Source organism: Nannospalax galili, unplaced genomic scaffold (genome assembly GCF_000622305.1).
Source record: "Nannospalax galili isolate Female #2095 unplaced genomic scaffold, S.galili_v1.0 scaffold582, whole genome shotgun sequence".
Lineage (NCBI taxonomy): Eukaryota > Metazoa > Chordata > Mammalia > Rodentia > Spalacidae > Nannospalax > Nannospalax galili.
This window is the reverse complement of record NW_008349130.1, coordinates 513,079-540,056: the sequence shown is the minus strand read 5'-3', so window position 1 is coordinate 540,056 and position 26,978 is coordinate 513,079. Positions and strand designations below refer to the sequence as shown.

The 26,978-nt window shown below is 42.4% G+C and overlaps 1 pseudogene; it reads left to right on the top strand.

The window, feature by feature from the left end:
• Positions 1–2,720: 2,720 nt before the first annotated feature.
• LOC103744669 lies at positions 2,721–5,123 on the top strand (annotated as a pseudogene).
• Positions 5,124–26,978: the final 21,855 nt, after the last annotated feature.

Sequence of the window (26,978 nt, the reverse complement as noted above, 5' to 3'; positions counted from 1 at the left end):
TGCTTGATAGATGAAAAAGAATATTATAGAAAATACCGTAACAGTCTAGTATTTTATGGGAAACATATCAAAACTATGTACTGGACTCTTTCGCCACAGTTTGTGAGGTTAATATTCTATTTTCAGCCAAATCACTGTTTTCACTGCATTTCTCAGTTTTATCTCTGTAGCATATTATTTACTCAATATGCATTTGAAACAGTGGTAGGGTGGTGGTGCTTACTTGTGTACCTTTGTGCAGTGTTTATATAATAACTTACAATGACTGTACTTAAGAGTTGTCTCATAGTAGTTTTGTAAAGCTGAAAAAAGAAATGTGATAATATCTTATCCGAACCTGGCATTCTATCATTTTAAGATTATCTCATTTTATTACCTCTATCACCTTCTTCTGGCCACTGCGCTATGTTACACTTGCTTATCTATCCTTTTTAGATCTATTTCTTTCTCTGTATAGATGAATTAAAGATTTTTTTGCTTTTCAGCATATAGTAATCTTGCTATAATTAAATTTTGAAATAAATGTTTTTATTTATGTACATGAGTGTATTGCCCACATATGTGTGTGTATGTGTGTGTGTGTGTGTATGTGTGTGTGTGTGTGTGTGTGTGTGTGTGTGTGTGTACCTGTGTCATGCAATGCCTGTGGAGGTGAGAAAAGGGCATCCGATGTCCTAGAACTGGAGTTGTGGACAGTTGTTAGCTGCCTTGTGGGTGCTGGGAATTGAACCTGGGTCCTCTGTAAAAGTAGCCAGTGCTCTTAACCGCTGAGCCATCTCTCTAGTCCCTATTGTTAAAATATTGATTAGCCTCTTATCTTTGAAACTGGATATTTTCTTGAAATAGGGATATTTCTAGGGATTTTCCTTTTGAATGTGCCCATCTTTAAAACTTCTGACTGATAGGCAAACCACTCTCCAGTTTTCATGGTATTTGTGCAGTAACCGACAATTCAAGAACATAGGTTTCTCAAAGCACCGGTGAACAGTTCCTTAATCTAAATGTGTGATATGACTACAAATGTAGATCATTTCATTATGAAGGCTAATGTGTATAAGAACTGATACTGAATTGAGTACTTGAATTGACAGGTGAGTGCTGACAAATACCATACAGGACAATCTGTTTTCCTCTGAGAAATAAGTTAACACACCTCAGGTTCACTTCTTCACCCTGATTCTTACGTGTGTGTGTGTGTGTGTGTGTGTGTGTGTGTGTGTATGTGTGTTTGTGCCTGTGTGCATGTGAGCATGTGGGTGCATGTTGACATGTGTCTACATGCATGTGGAATTCAGAGATCAGCATCACGTGTCCTTCATTTTGTTTTTTTGAGGGAATGTCTCTCACTGAATCTAGAACTCATTAATTTGCTAGACCTACTGTCTGACGAGCTCCAGAGTGCTTGCTGTCTCACCCCAGCACTGGGGTTATAAATTCGCCTCAGCGCCTGGATCTTTATGTAAGTGCTGGAGCGTTGAACGCAGGTCCTCATGCTTGCCCTGCAAGCACTTATTGATTCATCTCCCCAACCCTTTCACCTGATTCTTTGTTAATCAAATGCAGTATTTAATTAGAAGAATTTGAAAAGCTACTAGTCACATTGCACCTCTTTGCGGCTTTGTGTGGATCATTCAAGTTCTTACTATCCTTGATGTTTGTTTGTCTCCTAGAAGTCTAGCCCCCTAATAGCAATTGATTCCTCCTTTCTGTATTTGCAGAGTCTAGTGTTTGACCATAAGCCTGACCACATTCCCTCCTTGAATTTTAATTTAAGTTTTCTCTCTCACTAGATGGTAAATTCTTAGTGGTCAGGAAGTAGGCCTTTTACCGTAGAGTCCCTCGTGACATTTTAGCTTAAAAGCTTGTGACAGATGGTTAAGTCTGAAACTCTGAGGGGCCTAAGTTACCCTTCTAACAAAGTTCCAAAAGTTAACCTTCTAACAAAGTCCATAAACATGAGACCTCTGGATCAATGGAGAGAATTTTATTCACAGAACATCTTAAACCAACCTCTATGCCCCCAGTCTTTGTAAGCAATTCAGCCATGTTTGCACCACAGGAATTATTGACCTTGGAATAAGGAATTCAGAACCTATGTAGGATATTGGTAGTTCTGCTCATCCTCTCCTAGGAAAGTAATAAGAGAAAAATTGCAAGATTTCTTTGGGGAGAGGAGGCAAAGATCACCATTCCATCATACTGGGATGTAAGCTGATAGATATAAGAGGACGCCTCTCTGTGACTCCCCACAGTGTCTTATCTTTTGGTTGATACTCAGATGTCCACTAACCCATATTCTAATGTTATTTGGTCAGAAAGTTCTGATCATGTAGGAAAATGGAAATACTCATGAACATAATTTCTCAACATATTTAAGTAAGGTGACACATAATTTTGTGTTCAAAGTAGGACATTTGAGAGTAAAAGGGTGCCATTAAAAATCTGCCACAGTAGGGGCTAGAGAGATGGTTCAGCAGTTAAGAGCACTGGCTGCTCTTCCAGAGGACCTGGGATTGGTTCCTAGCACCCACACAGTGATTAACAATTTTTATAATTCCAGTTCCTGGGGATCTGATACCCTTTTCTGGTTTCTGTGGGCATTGCATACATGTGGTGCCCTTACATCTATGCATTGTAAAACACTCTAACACATAAAAAATTAAATAAGGTAGGACTTCCATGTTGGTAGGTTTATGACTGCTGCCACAGCTCACACTGTGTACAATGTTACACTGTCCCTCACTCTGCCCATCAAGTGCCACGTTTGCTTGGGGAAGGTACGTCGATCTCTTATACACACTGACATTCCATGTGTTTTGTTCTGTTTGTATTGACTTGTGATTGAAGAATAATAACCAGTGTCCAGTTTGCAGAGTCCCTATCACTCCTGAAAACCCTTGCAAAGAGATTACCAGAGTAGCAAGTGAGAGTGAACATATGCTGAGCCACACGGTCAGGAAGCACCTTTGGAAACAGATTTGAGTTACTCTATAAAGAATATGAGATTCACTGGTGATTATAAGCCCGACCAATTCTGGACGAAACATTGTTTTAAAAAAAGAGGCAGAAGAATTTAAAAATAAAAATCTCAGCTTGGGGTCACTGTTGAAGACTATTCTGGATCCTTTCACCTTGATGCAGGGCAACCAAATGAAGACAAACTTCTGTTGGCAGATAATCCAAGTAAAATTGACCCAGAAACTGTAGCAGAGTGGAAGAAAAACTCAGAACAGCTAATGAAATCTATGAAAAGGTAAAAGATGATGTGGATAAGTTAAAAAAGGCAAATAAAAAAATCAAAATCGGAAAACGGTAGCCTGCTGAGGGAAAGTGTAGGACTGCAGGCGGAAGTTGACAACAGGTAACATCAGAAGGTTGGAAGATTTACAGTTGTTGCTCTTCAGTCCAAAGGAGAAAAGTATGAACGTGAATGAAAGCCTCAAGAAAGCTCTAGAATGAAGTGATAAATGTATAGAGGAACTAGAATCTCAAGTATCACAACTACAAAATTCAAATGAAGGAAAAGAATATAAGGACTGGAGAGATGGCTCAGCAGTTGGGAGCACTGACTGCTCTTGCAGAGGACCTGGGTTTGATTCCTGGCACCCACATGGCAGCTACAAACTGTCCTTGACTCCAATTCCAGGGGAATCCAACGCCCTCTTCTGACCTCTGCGGCACTGTACGACACGGGTGCAATTCACATACATGCAGGCAATATACTCATACACATAAAATAAAAAAAGAGAAAGAAAGAAAGAAAAAGAAGGTATGAATGCCATTTGCATGAGAGCACCTTCTGCAGTTAGGAAAGGGGGCAAGGTTGTGATGGGGCTGCAGCATCGAACAGCCAAGGTGACAGTGCCAGACAACAGACTGGCTCAATCACTTCTGGTTTTACTCACCTGGAAACTGCTTCTAGCTGCAGACTCTCTGACACCAAATTCTGTTAGACAGGAAAGCACTAACAAGGCAGAACCACACTGTCCCAAGAACAAAGACCTATACCCCAAACAGGAAGAAATTATGTTAGATGTGACAGATATGAGTGTGGATACTTATTTGGAAGGAGAGTCCGGTAATCAACCAAGTAACTGTGTACTCTACAAAACTTTATAATCTCCTGGATCTGGATTTTTGTGCCTTAGTCGCCTTCAACCAAATACTCCAGAAAATTAAGAGAGCTCTATAATCAAAGCAGGAAGTTCCAAAAAAGCACTCAAACCATCTCAGAAAACTAGTGTTTGATGATTTTTGTGACTCTCCAAATGCTTTTAGTAACAATCTCCAGTTGATGATTTGACTAAAGGTGAGAATGAAAAGAAATCAGAATGCTCTGCCATCCCAAAGATGGGATTTGGGGATTGTTGTTCCATAAGTTATGCCCAAAGCTTGGAGTTTGAAAGTTCAGAGAGGAGCACAATGCCAAATTCTGATGGGGAAATATCTTCAAAGTTGAGTGAGAATCGGGCTCATGTTTATCCAAGAGACTGAATTGTATTTGCTCTCTTGCAACAAACCAGACCAGAACATCCAGTGAAACATCAATGGATGCTGCTTACCTTGAAAAAAAATCTCTGAGCTGGATTCAATGATGTGAGTCAGACAATAGCAAGAGTCCTTATAGCAATGGTTTTAAGCCAGTGGACTTGGAGGGCTTATCAGAATCCTCTCAAGGCAGTGAATTTCTAGAGGACCCTGGTAAGTTGGAAGAAAGAACTGAATCTTGTCCAAAATTCCTTAACTGCTGATCTGTGAGAAAAATGGAAGTGAATGGAAATCCATTTCTTTTTTCCTCCTCTCTCCATCTGACCAAGAGATTTTTCTCTCCATCCTACTTCTAATTCAGGAACTACTGAAATCATATCCCCATGCTGCTTGTTTCAGACTGAGTTTTCTCAGCATGTTTTGTTAAGCAGCTCACTTTGACTGTTTGAAGAGCAAAGATTTTGATCATCTTTATTTGAGATTCAGAGATGCAGAGTCTTCACAACCACCTTCAGTCTCCTTGGTCTACTTCCTTTGTGCCTGATAAAAGGAGTAAAAATGTGAATCAGTCAACAAAAAGAAAAACACAGAGTAGTCTTTCCAGTGCCAGTCCATCAAAAACAACTAAAAGCTGACTGGTGAAGGACGTGTCATTTATGGGTTTGTCCTTTGAGTTTTGAATGTTACTTTACTCACTTCATAAAAGCTTGATCCAGTGCCGGCACATGGTGGCACACACCTTTAATTCCAGCACTTGGGAGGCAGAGGCAGGCAGATCTCTGTGAGTTCAAGGCCAGCCTGGTCTACATACTGAATTCCAGGCCAGCGGGCTACAGGTACAACAGAAAAAAAAAAAAAAAAAAAAAAAAAAAAAAAAAGAAAAGAAAAGAAGTTCAATCCAATCTTGATAGCCTTCAGTCATGTCAAGTCAGAATGCTGGGTTTAACCTGTTCCCAGAACACTCATTTCATCTTGAAGAAAACCTTGGTATTTTTTATTTCCTTTTCAGAATTTTTTGACCAGAGAGAGCAGGGAGAAGTTTTGGTGTATATGTTTGTTTGTTGTTTGTTTTGAGGACTGTTGTATGTTTCTGGGTTGGGTGTATTTTGTTTTCTTAAACCTTATTTAACTATTAGATATGGTGGCCTGTTAAGGTTCAACTGTCTTCTGAACTTGTATTTCTTAAACAAAACATTCAGTATTGTTTGTACAGCACTCATACTCTGCTTCTTTAAAGCTGTTCCGAGAGTGGAAATTGCGTTGTATGTCCATATGTTATTTATGTTTAGTGATGGCCTGTTATGCAAGGCCATGGTAGAGAAATAGCACTCTGACCTTATTTTAATATTCACTTTTAATAATTACTTTTTAAAAAAATTTTATATTGATGTTTACATCTTTTAACATTGTGCTGTCCATTTTTTGTGAACATGTTCAACTAGTATGAAAAAACTCACTTTTTGTATGAAAATACTTTATGTCAGGTGGTTTATATTTTCTTATCTTTGTGGGTATGCATGTATATAAAATAAGAAAGTGGTTAGACATTGGAAGGAAGGCATAGATTGTTTAGGTTTGGAAAAGCTTCAACAATCTAGCTACATTTTCCTGCATGTGGAGGAAAAAGTACTCTTCTTTGAATCCTTGAGCCACTCCTCTCACACGTGGGCCTTTCTGGTGGGATTCAGATAGCCTGTGACTATTTGTGGAAACTATGTGCACGATAGCATTTTTGCTTGCTCCATTTTCCATCCTAAAGAAAAAGAAGATTCTAGGGCTACTCGAACATTATCTAGGAAAAATTTCCTTTCATGAAAAGTAACAAGTGGGGGTGGTGATAGATAAGCTCTAAGCACAATTTTTAGTTTAGGCTTTAAAAAGTATATTCTAGTTCCTGGAGCCAGCAGCTTGCCTGGGTAAGTTTGGCTGCTGTACCCACTGTACCTTGACTCCCCCAGCCTCATTCAACCTCCCAGCTCCCCCATCCCATGTCTCCTCCTATTAAAGCCAGATACAACAAACCCATAGCCAAAATCATTCTAAATGGAGAAAACCTGGAAGCATTCCCATGAAAATCAGGAACCAGACAAGGCTGTCCTCTATCTCCACTCCTCTTTAACATAGTGCTTGAAACTCTTGCAAGAGAAATAAGACAAGAGAAGGAATTTAAAGGAGTAGTAATGGGAAAAGAAGTCAAATTATCCCTTTCTACAGGTGATATGATGCTATATCTAAGAGACACCAAAAATTCCACCAGTAAACTTCTAGAAATTATTAACATGTTTAGTAAAGTGGCAGGTCACAAAATTAATCTGAAAAAGTCTGTAGCCTTTCTATATACCAATAATAAGCAATCAGAGAAAAAGTATATGGAAACACTCCCTTTCACAATAGCTCCAAAAAAAAAAAAAAAAATCTCGGAATAAACCTACCAAAGACATTAAAGTCCTCTACAATGAAAATTTTAAAACTTTAAAGAAAGAAATTGAGGAAGACATCAGAAGATGGAAGGACCTCCCATGCTCATGGATTGGAGGAATTAATATTGTGAAAATGACTATTCTACCAAAAGCCATTTATAGATTCAACGCAATGCCAATCAAAATCCCCATGACATTCTTCACAGAGTTGGAAAAAAAACATCCAAAGATTCATGTGGGAGCACAAAAGACCTTGGATAGACAAAGCAACCCTGAGCACTAAGAGCAATGCTGGGGGGTTTACTATACCAGATTTTAAACTGTATTACAGAGCTATAGTCATAAAAGCAACATGGTACTGGCACAAAAATAGACCCATAGATCAATAGAACAAAATTGAAGACCCAAATATGAGTACATGCAATTTCAGCCACCTGAAATTTGAGAAATGGGCCAATAACATTCACTGGAGGAAAGATAGCATGTTCAGCAAATGGTGCTGGCAAAACTGGATCCCCATCTGTAGAAGAATGAAACTAAACCCATATCTCTCACCTTTCACAAAAGTCAGCTCTAAATGGATCAAAGACCTCAATGTGAAGTCTGAAACACTGAAACAGAAGAAAACATTGGCAATAATCTACAAGATATAGGTGTAGGAAAGGTTTTTCTAAACCAGACATCAACTGCTCAGGAAACAAGGTCAAGAATCAACAAATGGGACCTCATTAAACTAAAAACTTCTGTACATCAAAAGAAGCAACTAAGGAAGTGAAGAGAAAACCCACAGAATGAGAGAAAATCTTTACCAGCAACACATCTGACAGAGGTTTAACATCCAGAATACATAGCAACCTCAAAAAAAAAAGAATCAAGAAAGGAAGTAGCCCAATTAAAAGATGGGCTAAGGAGCTGAACAGAGAGTTCTCAGAAGAAGAAATAAAGATTGTTAAGAAGTGTCTTAAAAGGTGTTCAACATCATTAATAACTAAGGAAATGAAAATTAGAACCGTTTTAAGATATCATCTTACCCCAGTCAGACTGGCTCAATCAAGAGAATAAATGATACCAAATGTTGGAGAGGATGTGGGGAAAAGGGAACGTTCATCCACTGCTGGTGGGATTACAAACTTGTTCAACCCCGATGGAAAGGCCTGTGTAGAGCTCTTAAAAAACTATAAATGAACCTACCATTTGTCCCAGTTTACCACTACGTGACATATACCCAAAGAACTCATCCTATTACAGAGACACTTGTACATCCATGCTTATTACTGCTCTTTTCAGCTCTTTTCACAATAGCTAAGAGATGGAAGAAACCTAAGTGTCCTTCAACTGACAAGTGGATAATGAAAATGGAGTTTTACTCAGCAGTAAAGAAAGATGAAATCATGAAACTTGCAGGTAAATGGATGGAACTAGAAACTGTTATACTAAATGAAGTAACAGACTCAGAAAAACAAATTACATATGTTCTCTCTCATATGTGAATCCTAGCACCAAACCCTTATAAGTGAGTATGTATCCAGACATAACTACAGGAACCAGGATAATGAAAAGTGACCAGGGAGGTATAGGAAAAGAAAGAATCTGAAAGAGAAGAACAGTAGAAAACAGGAGTTCAAAAGTGAAATATGGATAAAAACAGTGTTATTTTAAGGGGAGGGGGGAGGAGTGTTATACAAGGAAACTTGGGGATAAAAGGAGAGAAGGAGCTCAAGAGAGGTGGAACCATAGGAGATGGGTATTATTAAGGGAGAAATGGGAAAAATGCAGGCACTTTAAATGGGGAAAACATAGTTGAAGGGTTAGACAATGTGAGAGGTAAATAATGCCTAGCTAGTTTTCAAAAAACCAGAGGTAACCATATTAATCAAACAACCTACTGAAAAATTATGCATACAACTATCTCAAGAAATATAATACACATCTAGGGAAGGTTTATCTGAGAACATATGGTCTTTGGCCATGCTTTGTCTACATAATGCTTGGTAATTAAAAGTACCAGACTTGTGGAACTAACCTTCTTGGATGTCTAACAGCCATACTTTGAGGCCTATACTAATTTGATCAGAGAGACATAAAGGAGTTTCTGTTCCTTGCCCTCCTAGTTCCAGGGGACTATGGGCTTCTCTCAAAATGTCCTATAACTGTGGTGTGTCACCTGTCCTCTTGATTAAGGAGGCCATGGAGACCCCACCAGATGGATTGAACCAGTGTCCTGTCTACAAAGAGGAAGGTCAACACAGAGGAAACATTTCTTCCATGCTTCCAAGTGAAGCTAGCCACAGGTGAGCAGGACCTTTGACTTATCTTCACATAGATGGAACTGGTTAAAAAAAAAAAAGAGAGAGAGCTAGGGGCTCCTCCCAAGCCCATGTGACCCCTGAGGAACAGATCCTCAAACTACCTTAAGAGTAAAAATAAATTTGTTTATCTGGGCCAACTGTATGGTCTTAAACACCTAAAAGGAAAGTGTAACAAAAGAGTAAAGGGCAAGAGTTCATGTGTATAGCTAAAAGCCACATAATAAGAAACAATGCCAGACAGGAGATACCTTCCTTTGAGTTGTTGGCCAGGGTGGCCCAAGGGACTCCCAGAGAGTAACCCAGCATAGAACTGGGAAAATGAACAGTAGACCCCAATCTTATCTAAAGGAATATTGGCAACTGATTGCTGCTATATGAGGAACAGCTGGTCTTCCTGAAACAAGGAACTCTAGATTGACTAGATTCAGCAGATGGAGAAGCACTGGAGAATGGCTGGGGGTGCCAACAACACAGTGGACAGTGACAGGGATGACAGAGTATGTGGGCTCCAGTGGTTGGGGGGAGACTATGGGAGGGTGCCATTTGGGATGTGGGTATATAGATAAATAAGATTGTTTGGGATGTTCTGTATGAAATACACAAAAAAAATCAATAAATAAAAAAAATGAGTTATACTTGAGGAAGAAGCATAAAAATTTGCTTCATGTTAATTAGTAGAGGTGAAGCACATTGTCATTGAAATCTACTTGATGGTTTTATATCCATGCTCAGGATCCCAGAAAGGAACCGACTTTGACTAGTAATATTCAGATAGATAGAGATTAAAGATGCATGTGCAAACATCTAAGTGTTGGTAGCATTAAAAATGAGTTTTTCTGGCCGGGTATGGTGGTGCATGCCTTTAATCCCAGCACTCAGGAGGCAGAGGCAGGAGGATCTCTGTGAGTTCAAGGCCAGCCTGGTCTCGAGGCTCACAAGACACCTAGCCTAGCCTACTGGATGAGTTCCAAAAAAAACAAAAAAAAAAAAAAAAAAAAAAGAAAGAAAAAAAAGAAAAAAAAGAAAAGAGTTTTTCTGTATGAAACAGTATATTTTAAAATGAAATGGAGACCTTTTCTAAAGGTTAAAAACCTCATTCAATTTTATGTCTTATAGGGTTTATATTAAGTTGAATATTGTATAACTGTATTAATTCAACTGTGAACCTGAAAATTTACAGCCAATTTTGAAAGAGATAAATCTTTGCTCTGGAAATTGTTATTGAATATGTTAATGCTGTAGTGAAATGCTTCTTCTAATCATGTGGTCATTAAATAAATAGTTTTTTTTTAAAGTATATTCTAAGCATGTTTGGCATACCTGAGTTTGGTATGCCGATATAGGCCTTAAATGTAGGTTTGCATGCATTGACTTGTTTAACATGCACTTAATATTTTCATGTATTGTTTGACCTTAATCCTGCATGCTTTTCTATGTGAATTCAATAAAGGATGCTATATGAAAAAGTAAAATAAATAAAATTTTTGCCTCAGTAATTTTTTTTTTTTTTTGGTCTTTTTGAGACAGGGTCTCCCTGTAGCCCCAGCTGTCCTGGAACTCATTATATAGACCAGGCTGGCCTTGACCTCATAGAGATCCACCTGCCTCTGCCTCCCAAGTGCTGGGATTAAAGTGTATGCCACCATGTAATATTTTAAAAGACAAATAAAGGCTGACAAAATATTTTAGATTTAAAAGAAATAGTAGCAAGATATGTCACTGGAATTTACTGTGTTGTAGGGAAGCTGCATTCAAAATAGCACTGACCGCCTCAGTGAGGGGAGGAGCTAAGCAATTGGACCAGGGACAAAAAATAAGAGGAAGTGTAGGTGATTGGAGACTAATCAGGAGGAAATGTGTGAGCACCTCGTGATCACCATAGTAGTAATTGAAAGGAGCCTGCGTGCTCTACATGACCTTTCACAGGATTGGAGGATAGGTTCCCGCCTATGCTAATGATTGTGGTTTTTGCCTTTATAAGCTTTGTAACACAATAAACGAGTTCCTGCATGACTAAACTCCCTGCTGCATCTGAGAATCTCGGGGAGGTGGGTGAACGGGCAAGCAGTGCACTTACCCCTCCTCCGCCCCCATCGCTGAGCTCCATGTCCTGCCTCACTGGCGGGGCAGAAGCTTGGCATTCTGGTGCCCCATGTGAGGAACATTTTATGGGGAAGTTCTCAGCCAAGGCCAATCGGGCTCTCGGGGTAAGTGAGACCCTTAGCAAGGGTGATGCAACTTCAGCAAAAAGTGACCCGGCCTTAAAGGCTCTTCAATATATGCTCAAGAGCCGAGACTTGGAGCTATCTGATCAGACCGCATGCCAGGTCTGGGAGACAGTGACGGTTTTGGCTCCCTGGGTGCCTGCGGCCAATCTCTTTTCCTGGGATACCTGGGAGAGAGTGGAGAGGCTGGTGAGAGAGAGGGAGAAGCATTTTGGGACAGAGCCCCCACTGGGGTTCTACCCCACGATGCTGGCCCTTAAGGGCACCTTCAGTATGGGAGATTCCCCTACCTCAGCATTTTCGAGGTACAGTGGGGGAGGGGAGGCGAAGGGTTCGAAGGAGAGGGAAGAGGAGCAAGACTCTGGGGCGTGGGCGCAGTTTAATGCAGAGTGAAAGGAACAACGCAGCACCGAAGGCCCCATGGGAGCGCTAGCTGTGGGTGTTAAAGCTAGATTGACTATTGAGGCCAAGGAGGAGACCAAAGAGGCAGATGGGGTCAGTGAGAGAAATCACCCTGGAGAAAGAGAAGGGGGAAGCAGACCCCAGCCTATCAGTCGGGCGGTTCACATGAGCCCCTCTGCTGGGACCATGACCCCTGATCACAGCAGGAGAGATGAGGGCGGTGGTGGGGGGAGGCAGAGAGGCCCCCTCAGCCCCCCTACCCGAGGGAACCCACATACACTGACACTTTTCCAGTGAGAGTGCAGATGGAAACCACCCCTGCCTGTAAGGTGTTCCCAGTAAACTTGGTTCTGGGACTGCAGAGGCCGGCCGATTGGTATCCATGGGAACATAAGGACCTTAAGGAGTTAAGGGCCACGGTCCTCAGTGATGACCCCAACACTCCTTGGGCCAAGGCTTTGCTGGAAAACATCGCCCACCAGCCATGTGTCCCTAGAGATTGGATGGATATGGCTAAGGCAGTCCTCCCTAGCAATCAGTTCATCAAATGGCTAGCCTTATATAAAGAGGAGTGTAGAACCATAGCAGAGCAAAATCATGGAGTAAACCCGCAGATCCCCCTTTCCTACAGGCAGCTGACAGGGACTGCTGATGCTTATTCCACCAGGGTACAACAGGCAGCTTTGCCTGCCCTGTACTGAGACCAGGTGAGGCGAGCAGGCCTTGCAGCCTGGAAGAAGCTCAATGAAGGGCCATCGGAGAATCCTCTTGTGGGGCTGAGGCAAAAGGCAAGTGAGCCCCTTGAAGACTTTGTAGACAGAGAAGAGCCTTGTCAGGAAATTGCCCCCCAGACCTCTGAGGGACGAGTTCACCAGATTAATGGTGTGGGAAGGTATGAATAGTGATCATCAGGCCACCTGCTCAGGCTTGAGGCAGGTCTTGGTCAGCCGCTGGATTGTAGCCTCCCAAGATGTAGGAACTCATAGCCAACAGACACAGGCGCTAACCACTGCCCTGCAGGCCCAGACCGCCTCCCTGGCCTATGCCTTGACCCAGGCACTCCTGGCGGCCAGAGTTGGGGTTTGAGACGCCTGAGCCAATAGAGAGGAGAGGCCACCTGCTCAGGCTTGAGGCAGGTCTTGGTCAGCCGCTGGATTGTAGCCTCCCAAGATGTAGGAACTCATAGCCAACAGACACAGGCGCTAACCACTGCCCTGCAGGCCCAGACCGCCTCCCTGGCCTATGCCTTGACCCAGGCACTCCTGGCGGCCAGAGTTGGGGTTTGAGACGCCTGAGCCAATAGAGAGGAGAAAAAAAGGGGGGGTGCTTTAAATGTGGCAAGACAGGACATTTTAAGAGGGACTGGCCAGAGGCAGAGCCCCTCGGACCCCCTGGGGGAAGGGGGGGCTGAGAGCCCAACAAACCCACAACCCCTTGCCCCCATTGCAAGAAGGGGTTCCATTGGAAAAAGGATTGCAGGTCGAGGTTTGACTTAGCAGGCAGACCTTTAAACTAGTTCTGGGGTGGCCTCTAGTCCCATTACTCAAAGGAGGAAAGATGGAATCATAGGCTCACTGGACAGTCCTGATACACTGGGGAGTGAGGCCAAAAATGCATATTTTTATAGCAGGTAAAAGATTTCTTTGCTTAGTGGACACGGGGGTGGATCATATGATCCTTCGAAAAGAGGATGTACCCACGACATGGCTGCTACAGCCTGGCCCTAAAGTGTTGGGGGTGGGAGGCTTTCAAGGTCAGAGGAGGTAAAGGGATTGGTAAAGTGGAGAGACGCAGATGGGGCAGAATGGGAGATACAGCCACTAGTGGTCGAGGGCCTCCAATTCAATCTCATGGGCCAAGATATCCTGAGCCAGATGGACGCTGTGCTGACCACAGAAGATAGGGCCTTTTATGACGATCTCTTAGAGCATGAGGAAGCCAATCACATGCCACAAAGTGTTGAAGGGATTAAGGAGCAGGATTTCTCCTATTTTCATAATTACAAGGGAGAACCCGACAAGTTCCCTTGGGTTCACCCCCAATACTAAAGGCCACTGCCCCTCAGGTCCCTTGTATTGAATGGAGAGAGGGACCGCCAGTATGGGTGGAGCAGTGGCCCATGACTGATGTAAAACTTAAGGTTTTAATAGATCTAGTGGAGGAGCAAGTGGCACTGGGGCACCTTCACCCTCGGTCAGTCCTTGGAACACTCCAGTGTTTGTCATCAGAAAGGCTTCAGGAAAATGGCGAATGCTCCAAGATCTTCAGATGATTAATGACATAATGAAACTGGTAGGCACTCCCTTGCAAGGGATGCCCTGGATGGCTGCAATACCAGTAGAGTATTCTATTGCAGTTGTAGGTATTAAAGACTGTTTCTTCTCCATTCCCCTTAGTCCAAGAGATTGGGAAAAGTTTGCCTTTTCCATTCCCACCTTAAACCATCAGGCCCCTGATAGGAGGTTTGAGTGGACAGTGCTTCCCCAAGGAATGGCCAATAGCCCAGCCTTTTGCCAAAACTATTTGGCCTCTATTCTTCAGCCTTTAATGGCGGGCACTAAAACACTAATATGGTCATATATGGATGATCTTATAATTGGACATATAAAGGCAGTCAAATTACAGCCTTTCCTAAATATAGTGCTACAAAGGCTGAAAAAACACGGCCTCTGGATAGCACCTGAAAAGATCCAATGTGTGCCTCCTTTTAAAATCCTAGGCACACAGTTACTCCTCACACAGGCCAGTCCCATTAAACCCACCTTAGACATCCCCAAAGAGCTTACAATCCTACAACTCCAATGGCTAATAGGAGAAATAAATTGGCTCAGACCCTGGGTAAAGGTCCCCACATAAGCATTGAGCCCCCTCTATTGGCTCCTCATGATGGGACCTCCCCAGACCAAGGTCACACTGGAGGACATACACTGGGAGGCAATTAGGGCCTTCCAGGAGGCCCTAGACATGGGAGCTTGGGTCAGAATATACTCCCTTAAGCTCCCCTTTTGTTTGTGGGTTATTATAGGAGACAGGCTGGCCATGGCCATGGTAGTCCAAGAACAGGAGCCAATGGAATGGATACACACTACCCTCAGAGGTCAACCAAGGGTATACACAACTGGGGATCAACTAGCAGACATGATTATAAGGGGAAGGAGTCTGGCAACTCAAAGGTTCGGGAGAAATCCTGATAAGATTGTTGTCCCCTACCACTTAGCAGATTTCAATTGGCTTAGGCGCAGCAATTCAAGAGTGGCAATGGCTCTAAAAGGATATTTTGGAGACATCACTTGCCATTACAGGGCCTCTAAATGGGCCCCAGCCCTTAAACGGCTGCCCCTCAAGGCATCTTCTCTCTTCTCCAAGAGTTTGATCCTCAATGGCTTACATGTATTTACTGACGAGGGTCAGAGCGGGGCTGCCTATGCAGCATTTGGCCCCAACCTAGGAGGAGGGCCCCAGAAGTGTGACTTCTGTGCTGTGAAGGGTTCAGCACAATTCAAAGAGATGCTGGCAGTTCTCATGGCTCTTCAAGACCTAAGCTCCCCCTTCAACCTGTACACTGATAGCCTTTATGTGGCTAACCTCCTCCCAGGCTTACCACAGGCCCATATCAAGTTAGACTCCAACCCAATTACCACACTCATGGTCTCGATCCAAGGGACCTTGGAGGGCAGAAGCTCCCCCATTTTCATTCAGCATATGTGGAGTCACACAGGGCTACCCGCATTCATTACAGAGGGCAACAACCTGGCTGATTGTCTGGTCTCATATGGGGCCCACATATATATGTCCCAGGAGGCAACAAACCTTCATGACCTCACTCACATCAATTGGCGAGGCCTTCGTGCATGGTTCCCTGCTGTCCCAATAAAGGATTTAAAAAGAATAGCACATACCTCTAAAGCTTGCCAACCCTAGCTAAAGGTGCCCCCCCTACAAGGCCAGGGAGTTAATCCAGGAGGACTACAGCCTAATAAGTTGTGGCAAACAGATGTCACACACTATGCGCCTTTTGGAAGGCTTAAGTACATTTTTGTGTCTATAGACATCTCTCATGCATGCTGGGCTACCACCCATTCAGGAGAAAACTCCAAACATGCCCAATCACATTTTCTCCAATGTTTTGCTACCCTAGGCCTGCCTTCGCAGATAAAGACTGACAATGGCCCCTGTTTCATCAGTGCCTCAATACAGACCTTTAAAATTTGGGGCATCTCACATTCCACGGAAATACCTTATAACTCACAGGGTCAAACTATAGTTGGACAAAATCACCAAACACTCAAAACTCAACTATTAAAACAAAAAGGGGGAATGAGCCCCCATCAGCAACTAGGGATAGCCCTATTTACCATAAACATTTTAAATCACTCAAAAAATACCTTGCAATCTAAATTTCAAGCTCACTGGGGACAAGAAAATACAAAACCCCGAGTAGAGGTGAGGTGGAAGGACCCAATCACGGGCCAGTGGAGAGGACCGGACCCACTGTTAACGATGGGAAGGGGATTCGGTTGTGTTTTCCCTATGGGAGAAAATAAGCCTATTTGGGTACCAGCCAGAAACCTCAAATATCTCCCCCTACAGGGTGATGGCTCCAACCAAGATGACTAACAGGGAAAAGACTCTGGTGGAGCCAACACTTGGCCCTTAAGGCCCAGAAGAAACAAACAAAACATAGACAGACACCTCCTCATAGTCGCCAAGGAAGACCTACCCTTGAGGAAGCCTTTCTCTCTCTGTTTCTTACAGATCAAAATGAGGAAACTCACCTTCATGTTCATCCTGTCACTCGTGACAATTGAGCAGCTGACACTAACAAGATCATCTGGACCTATAGAGACCCTGAATCTACATCAGCACCAAAAGGTCACGTGGTTGGTGACCAATACGGCTACCGGAGTGATTGCCAACAGCACTACCAAGGTGACACCACCAGACACATGGTGGCCTGACCTGGATGTAGATCTCTGTGCCCTGGCTACTGGATTGTGGGACGTCGGCAACCAGACTCAAGGGGGGACCAGGCCTGAATGTGGGGACACAGGACGTGGATGCATATTACCATTAACAGGGTCCCCCAGGGAGCCGGGGTTCTCCCATGTGCTAAAGTGGGACACATTATTACAGACAGAATTTTATTTGTGCCCAGGAAGTAGTACAACTTCGCAATAGCTGCGCAACTGCGGGGGGGGGGCTGATTCTTACTGCTTTTATAACTGGGGATGTGAAACCACAGGGATGGGGTATTGGATTAAGGACCGGGGACTGATCACTGTCAAAAGGATACAGAGACCTAGACTTTCTGCAAATCCACTATATGGAAGATGTACAAACTTTCATTGCAACCCCCTCCATATAACCTTTACAGAGGAGGGACAGTGGGTGAGGGGCTGGGACTTGGGAAAGACTTGGGGATTGAGACTCTATGTATCTGGACATGACCCTGGTCTCCTCTTTATGGTTAGAAAGCGGGTTGAGCTGCTTGCAAGGCCAATCACACCCAGACCAGCCAACTTGGGGGCCGGGACGGCCAAGACTTATCCACCTGCCATGAGCCTCTCCCCCACAGGACTTACACTTTCCCCACAAAACCTTCATTCAAAACCCAGAGTGAGACCCAATGTGTTTAAGGATCTGACCCCAAAGGGAGGGTCAGAGATCCTAACGGCTATCCAGCTTGCATATAGAGTTCTCAACTTGACCCGTCCAGACCTTACCTCCTCATGCTGGTTGTGCCTAGAGGCCGGTGTACAGTTGATCGAGGCAATAGGTGTAATAGGAAGATTTAATTACACCTCTGATAATCAAAAGTGTCGGTGGGGGGGGTTGTCCACCAAGACAAGCAGGCTCTCCATACCTGTGACAGATTACAATTTGACCTGTGTTACTACCCTAGATTATCCCTCCCCTTGGGAGGGCTGCTTTAACATAACACAGGCAGCAGCAAATAACAGTAATCAATGGGTAGTTCCTACTGACCCAGCGATTTACTGGTTGTGTCAAAAGTCAGGGCTAACACCCTGTCTCTCATTGACAGTCCTCACACATACTGATGGGGACACATGTGCCTTGGTAGTGCCTTTCCCCCATGTGCTATATCATTCCTGGGGGGAAATGGAGACACAACAATCACTTAGGTTTAAGAGGGAGTTAGTCACCACCTTAACAGTCTCAACACTAGTGGGACTAGGAATGGGAGGAGCGGCCCTAGGGGCCACCTCTCTGGCCCTTTCCCAACAGGGCCTCCAAAAAATTCAGGCAGACATGGATGCAGGCTTAGATAAACTGGAAACAGTGGTAAGGTTCCTCCAAGAATCTGTTTCATTGCTGGCACAAGTTATATTACAAAATAGAAGGGAGAGGAGTGCTGCCTCTATGTTGACCATTCAGGGGTAATCACAAAAAACTTAGACGAAGTCAGAAAGGAGATTAATAATCGACATGTCCAGAGGGACCAATCCTTGTTTGAACAATGGTTTAATGCCTCTCCCTGGTTAACGATGCTAATCTTAACATTGCTGGGACCCTTGGTGATCCTCACCCTTGTTTGCACCTTTGGACCATGTATCTATGCCCGAGTCATGAAAATGATTTGAGGGCAAATAGCATAGGTACAAGCTATGGCGATACGTGTCTGACTGGCTCCCTACCTCCCCCATAAAGGAGACGTAGACCTAAACCAAGGTTGTCACTGGTTCACTTAATCCAAGGTGTGACCGGTTACCGGGAGAGTGATGCCCCCCCCACCCCAGTTAATAAAACAAAAAGGGGGAGATGTAGGGAAGCTGCCTTCAAAATGGCGCTGACCACCTCAGTGAAGGGAGGAGCTAAGCAATTGGACCAGGGACAAAAAATAAGAGGAAGTGTAGGTGAGTGGAGACTAACCAGGAGGAAAATGTGTGAGCACCCTGTGATCACCATAGTAGTACATTGAAAGGAGCCTGTGTGCTCTACGTTACCTTTCACAGGATTGGAGGATAGGTTCCCGCCTATGCTAATGATTGTGGTTTTTGCCTTTATAAGCTTTGTAACACTTACAATAAACGAGTTCCTGCATGACTAAACTCCCTGCTGCATCTGAGAGTCTCTGGGAGGCGGGTGAATGGGCGAGCAGCACACTTACCCCTCCTCGGCCCCCATCGCTGAGCTCCACGTCCTGCCTCGCTGGCGGGGCGGAGGCTTGGCACTGTGTGGTTTGGATTCAACCTGATTCTGAAAAATAAATATCAAAACACTGCAATAAAACTATGTGTTGAGACAGTTGGAAAAATTTGATATGTATTACATATTAGTTACCATATAATATACCAATGTTAAATTTCTTAAATTTCATAATTTTACTGGACATAGAAAATGTTTTGTGATATATATTGATGTATATTAATGTTCAAAGTTAAATTGTATATGGCATCTATATATGTTGTCTATAAATAGTTAAAAAGAAAATAGATTTTCTGAGTAGATTCCTATAGAGATGGGGGGGAGAGGGAATGTGAGAGTGGGTAAGAGAGGGGAAGGGAAGTGAGGGGCGAGGAAATGAGAGGACATGAGAGAGGAGGCTAGAGAGGAGTCATGTTGAAGGATACATGAGTGTTCGAAGTACTGTTCATGTAACATTTTGAAGGTGAAATTTTTACATTAAAAAAATTCAGAAAAAGTTTGCTTTGAGATAATAAGAGTGAGCTGGGAATGTGTGTCAGGGAATCAAGAAGTAAGACAGCAGTACTGATGAAGCATTTGCGGTTGCCAGCTACTGTTCCAGGTTCTAGGGACATTGAGATTAAGGTACTCCCCCCCACCTTTTTGGAGCTCATCACATGGAGGACAAAACAGGTTAATAGATGTATAGTCAGATGTATAGTATACTATGGAGAAAATTATTTTATATCTCTGTGCATTTTAAATCAGAGACATAAATCCAAATAAATTTTGCTGAAACGTGGGACCTTTGCTTATAGATTAAGATATGGAAGGTCATTTCAAACTGCATAGGTCATGAGGACTACAGATCCTGGAGACCTGTGTTTGGTTTTCAAGGCGGTTCATGTCTGCAATGTCAGAGTCATTTCTAGGCTATCATTGCAGAAACATTGGGCTTTTGTAGTATATGGGAAGTTCTATTTTCATATCAAAGGGTAAAGTTAACATCCAGAACCCCTCTTATTATAGCATGTATTCCAGATTTTCTCACTAGGAAAGGGCAGTGTATGAATGATTCAAGGAAATTGGTTTCTAAATGTAAACTTCTTACCTGTCATGTGTACATTGTGTACATGTAGGACATGGAATCTGACTCTCACCCTTCACGTCAGGGGTGAGAATGCTTAAGATGACAGGCGCTGTCTCTGATTCAGATGCAGCCAGCACAGAATTAATGATGAAGACTATTAAAGACAGAAATGCATTCAGTGGTGGAGCACACATGCTCATCATGGGCAAAGAGTTGGCTTCATTCAGTCCCAGGCTAAAAGAAGAAAGTAGAAAGAAGTGGCCTATGCCAAGTGAATGTTTTCTGTTTCCTTCCTTTCAATCCTGCCTTTTGCCACTGTCTTAGTTACTTTCTATTTCCGTGATACAAACACTGACCAAAACCAACTTGGGGAGGAAAGGGTTTATTTGGTTTACATCACCCAGGTCACAGTTCATCACTGAGGAAGCCCAAGGTGGAAACTCATGGCAGGAAACTGGAGGCAGGAGCTGAAGCACAGACCATGGAGGAATGCCGCTTACTGGCTTGCTCCCCTGGCCCATGCTCAGCCTGCTTTCTTATACAATAAGTGACCACCTACATTGGGCTAGGCCCACCCATATCACTCAATAATCAAGAATATGCCCCAAAGGGAAAAAAGGCAATTGCAGAAGATTATTTTTACTACTTACCTGTCTCTGAAAATGTTTAATACTTGAAGTAAGGTTTTACACATACCAATCCTATTTTGGAAACTGAATACATACTATGTTACTATACTGATCAATCTTTAGTGGGTGACATTAGAATTTTGAGAAATTTAAAGGAAACACAAAAACTTGGAGGCATGTAAGCCATCTACATTCGGTATTGTAGGCCATCTGAGTATATTGGCCACATTTTAAACTGCTCTTGTTCCAAAATTAATGAATAGAAAAGTAAACATCATTTCACTATATCTTATTATTTTATAGATTAATATACTTTATTGAAACTGTCTAGACATTGCCATGGAGCCTTTTATGGTATATTTAATTTTTTCTTTGGAATTCATTATTTATATAATGCATTTTGATCATATCATCCACCATTACCTCCCTCAAACTCCCTCCAGTCCCCTCCCCATAACTCCTTTGTCCCTCTCCCAACTTCTTTTGTCTTTGAAATTTCCAAAGATGCACAGCCCAGAAAACGAAGGACTTATAGGTATCTTCAACTATAAGTTTAGGGTATGTGAAACTCAGATTTCAGACTTTGCACATTTCCAAAGTTAAGACCCCCTTAATCATGTCTGGTTTTCACAAGTAAGAGCTAAGTGTCACTTATAGTCTGTCACTTACATAAGCTGATCATTATTTCTTGTTCCATTGTTTATGATGAAAATCCATGGATGGAAAAGAAGCTGAGTGCAGTAATGGAAGAACAGGGGGAAGACCACTAAATACAAATTGCTCTGAATAACTTCTTTATATAAGGTATGATAAAACAAAAATATATACTAATGAAATTGCAGTCATTTTTTTCTATTAATATAAAGTGTTTTTTTCTCATAATAAGCAGTTTGATTTTCCATAAATATTTTGTATTGAGTAAACTTGCCATGCATTCCATCTCTATTTGAGATCATGGGCCAACCAAATGGATATGTGATGTTTGAATTTCCTTAGATGACAGCACTGTATGAAAGACTGTTTAGTTTGCTCTCCAGAGTGGGAGAATAACAGGGTAATTTACATGATGAGTGGTGGTCAGTCATCATCAACCTGATTACTCCAAGCTGATTTCTGCTGTTGCTCTTTCTCCTTACTGTCTATCCATCAGAGACCCCTCAACTGCAACTTAATTAAATGTGAAGAGGAAGACTAGAGCATTCTGAATTAGCTTTCCCATCAACTCTGGAGATTTTTACTTTCATGGAGCCAAGAAATCTGTCTCTCCTTCTGTTATATCACTAAAAGTTTCAGGCTGGTAAAATTATTCTGTTACATAAATCATCTGACAGAAAGATCCTGACAGAAATAACCATTTGAGCTGGAACAGGGACATAATCCATCAGCTGGATCTCTTCCTAAAACCTGTGTATCTGATTACACCTTCTGTACTTTTAAAGTTACCTTCTTTGATAGTCTGAAACATGTTTTGATAGATTAAAAACATATTTTGTATTTTAGCTTACCAGGAATTTTCGAGTTTTTGTGGTGACTAGTATTATCCTAGCTTATTATCTTTTGATATTTATTTGATCTTTCATTGATATAGGATGGTCGGCTGTGCTGTTTGCACAGTCACTGCTTTCCAGGAACTTACAGACTAGTGAAAGAGGCAGAGAAGTCAACCTCCCTGTGCATTGAGTGCTGTGCCTGGGGCAACAGAAGTCAGCGGCATGGATATTCAGTGGGATACTGAAAGGTAACTAATGTTTCATCAGGTAAAAGGAAAGACCACCTTAGCAAAATCCACAACAGGAAAGAAACCTGTGTTTGGAAGCTGGTAAAGGGAGTAGGAGGGTGGGTCTTAAACATCTGGAGGACTAGTTCAAACATCAGACCACACCAGCCCCCAGCCTCCTACTGTACACCTGGCCATGGGGCCCAAGAGTTTGAATTTCTAGTATATTCCAAGAACATACTGGTGCAGTTGGTCTGGGGTCTACCTTTAGAGAATTACCAACATTGTGTGTGGAAAGGAGGGTTAGAGTGGACAATACCTAGAAATATTGGTATTTGTGGCCAGATTATAGATGTACTTAATTTTATGCATATATTTATTTATTTGGTGTTTAATGGAGAGATGGAGACATATTCCCAAATTACTGAACTGCAGTCTCACCCTCAGTGCCAGTTAGTTTTAGACAGCTTGATACAACTGGAGTTACATGGAAAGAAGGAACCTCAATTGAGGAATTTTCTCCATTAGACTGGTCTGTGGACATGTCTGTGAGGCATTTTTTAAAACTGTTAATTGATATAGGAGAGACCAGTCCACTGTGGGTGGCATCATCCCTTGGCAGGTGGGCCTGGGCTGTATAAAAAAAATAGCTTGAGCCAGGCATGGTGGAACATGCCTTTAATCCCAGCACTTGGGAGGCAGAGGCAGGCATGGATCTCTGTGAATTTAAGGCCAGCCTGGTCTACGTAGTGAATTCCAGAACACATGGGGCTACAAGGAGACCTTGTCTCAAAGAGACCAAAAAAAAAAAAAAGAAAAAGAAAAAAGTAGCTTGAGCAAGCCAGGGGCAGAAAAGCAGTAAACAGTGTTCCTCCTTGGTCTCTGTTTCTGTTCCTGCTCCCATGTTCCGTCCCATGTTCCGTCTTGGATTCCTGCCCTGACTTCGCTCAGTGATGCACTATGACATAGAAGTGTAAGCCAAATAAACCCTTCCCTCCCCAAGTTGTTTTTGGCTAGTGTTTATCACAGCAATAGAGAAGCAAGTTAGTGCAGGCTCCCTTGCTGCCCCTCTTTCCTTTCTGTGCCTCATCCTTATCAGAAAACATATCAAATACTTTCTATTTGAACGGAAGCCAGCTAACCAGACTTTATAAAGTGTGGACAGCTCTTAATTATTTGTTATTTCTTGATTATTTACATCTTAAAGATTTGTTTTTATTATTTTTATTTTTATGTTTCTATGAGTGTGTGCTCTGTGAGTGCAGAGCCCAAGGAGTCAGAAGAGGGTGTGGGATCCCTAGGAACTGGAGTTACAGGTGGTTGTGAGAAGCCTTATGTGGGTGCTGGGAACTGAACTCGACCTCGTTTCCATAGGTATAGAATATAATTCTTTAGATGTGTCAAAGTTTGAGTATGAGTCAGGAAGTGGGTGCAGGCATCTTATTTGGGGTATGGTTCCAGAGCACAGGAGGAGAAAGCAGGAAGAGTCTGGGGAGGAGCAAGAGTCAAGAGCACAGGGTTACTACAGCATGGACTTGCTTCCAGCTTTGCAGAATGTGTCCTAGCAGTGGTGGGCAGGGGTGGGGATATTTATACCCCTGGGACTGGGTGACTGAGGGCTGTCCCCAGATGTAACACCCCCATACTTTCACGCTGCCTTTGCACATGACCTCAGATGAACAGTGAAGCTGCTGGGGGAAGGACAGTGGAGGGGAGCATCTGAAACTGTCTGCTAAAGATGAGATAGAAATCAGACATAGGGCAGTAGGATCCAGGGCACCAGAAATGAATGAAGTGATTTAAAATATTTAATATAATTAGGTTGTTTGATATTTTGATGCTTAGAAAGTATTTCTTTTCCCTTCATTTTAAAAATGAGAGAAGACATTAAGGGAAAGATGTGATTTCATGTAATACTTTGAGACCAGGGCTGGGCTATTGTCACAAGACCCTCCATTTGTTTGATTCCTCTTTTTGGTAAACCACTGTAACCTTGACTTTAAGGTGCAAGGTTGTAACACTATCATCAGTCACATCTATAGTAAAGTACAGAAATTTTATTTGCAGTGGTCTGACCTTTCTACTTACATCTTTCCAAAGAAGGAGGAAGAGGAGGAGGACGAAGAGAAGTCCAATTTACATTACACAAGTTTGATTTTGTTACAGTGTAATTAGCTTGTAACAGGGCTAAAATTCTGCAGAAAACAGTCTTTTAGATACCTTTTTGCAAACTCCATTGCTATCTTTTGAGGTAAGGCAGCACTCTGTCATCTCCTGATAATGGTGGGAAATCTTGGCAAGTGACCATGCTGAGTGTTCTGTTTGTTTTCAGACTGGCTTATGACTTTAACAACTTCTCAGGTTTTTGTTTGCTTTCTGAAGTTTACTGCCTTGTCTTTAGTTAATCACTGCTTGTTTCCTTTAGACTATTCACATGTCTAATTTCATCCTCTTTTGTGTTCTACAGGTTGGGCCATACCTTCCCAAATGCTCCTCCTCTCCCTCTTTGTGATCCTATCCTGAACATGTGTAGCACAAACCAAAAGATAATCCCTTCCACCTCTCCCATAGGATGTAGTCTTCATTCTGTCTGAGTCACATTTCAGAAGATAGCAGACAACTACTTCTTGATTTTCAAATATTTTATTTATGTTAATTTGGTCCCATTCTACGAATGGACTTGAATGCAAATTTAATGAATATGTGTCTGTCTATGAATAATATGTGTATATATAAAACAAATAAATGGCTTGAGGATGTAGCTCAGTTGATAGACTGCTTGCCTAGTGTGCATAAGGCTCTTGGCTCTATCTTCAACTTGAAACCAAATTAAGCATGGTGGTATAAGCCTGTGAATCTAGCCTTTGGGAGATGGGGGCAGGAGGATCAGAAATTTAAGGTCATCCTCTATTACATAGTAAGACAAGCCTGGGACTCATGAAATCCTGCCTTAACATAATTAAAGCACAGTGGCTAGAGAGATGCCTCTGTGGTTAGAGCACTGACCACTCTTGCAGAGGACCCAGGTTCCATGCAGGGACTAACAACTCTGTAACTCCAGTTCCAAGGGATACAACACCTCTTCACCTTTGTGGGCATTGCATGCAGGGTGCACTTACATACATGCAGGAAAAATACTCATACGCATAAAATAAAAATAAATACAAATTAAAAACAAAACAAAAATAAAAAATGATAAAAAAAGGGAATAACAAAGTCACCATGGAAACACAGTAAAATAAGGTAAGAGGTCATTGGGTATGAGTTCTCTTTTATTAACTGTGGTCATGTAACTGTGTTCTAATTAATGGGAACCAGCAGAAACAATGCTTGCTGCTTCTAGACCTAAGTCACAAAAATCTCCATGGTGCTCACTTTCCATTTATCAGTGAATGCCCACCCCAAAGGAGATCAGAAACCTTTAATGGCAGCCTGTGTCCACTGAGTACCTGTGTGGAGGAGCAGTTCCCTCTCCCCCACTGAAAATTAAGTTAAAGCTCTTTCATTGCACAACTTCAAAATAAATTTTATCAAAAGAATTTTGCTTATTAGAGCAATGTACTTGTTATAACAATTATCCAATTTTAATTAGCATTACCTTACAATTAAAGCATTTCACAAAGCTGGAGAGATAGCTTAGGAGTCTAGCACTCTACCTGCTTTTTGCAGAGGAGCCAGGTTCAGCTCCTAACACATGTCAGCTAACAACTGTCCGTAACTCCAGTTCCAGGGGATCCAACAGCCTCTTCTGGCCTTCATGGACATTGCACACATGCAGTGGACATACATACATATAGGCAAAATACTCATGCACATAAAATAAAAGTAATAAAAAATTTTAAAAGCACAAGACATACCCACATGCTCACGTGTCTATTATAGTTTGTATGGTGTGTTCTTATACCCATTCTCAAATAAAAGAATTGAATGAAGGGTTTTTAGGTCAAGTTCAAGGTAGATTACAGGACCTGAAAGATGAGGTAAATAGCTACAATCCAGGCCAGTGAGAAGTTGAGGGAAGGCAGTAAACAAAGACACAGGAGTCTAAAATAAGCAAAAATCAGGTCAGCCAGGAGGCAGAAAATGCAAGGGCTGATCCCGAGTTAAGACAGAATACTTTATTCTGTGCCCTGGAAATTCAGGGCTTGTCTGCAATGTGAGAGTGTATGGTAGAGGGAAGCACAGCACCCCTGAAGTGAAGATCCACCTTGAAGCGACTAGAGTAGGCCTTCTGGGAGATGTTCCCACAAACAGAAAGTAGATAGTCCAACTACAGCCTAGTCTCCAGAGAGCATGAAACTCTTTCCTAGGTGTCTCTGAGGAATCACTAGGAAAGCTTCCATAATATGATGAGTGGAGTTCAGGTTTTGTTTTCATTTCAGTAACAGGGACTGAATCTAGGTCCTCACACATGCTAGGAAAGTGCTCTACCACTGAACTACAGCCCTAGCCTCACAGTATAAAACATGGGGAAATGAGGTTCCTGTTGGGGTCTGTGCTGCAAGGAACGTGGCACTCTGTGGCATAAGCAAGATATCTTTTCTTTGTAGTT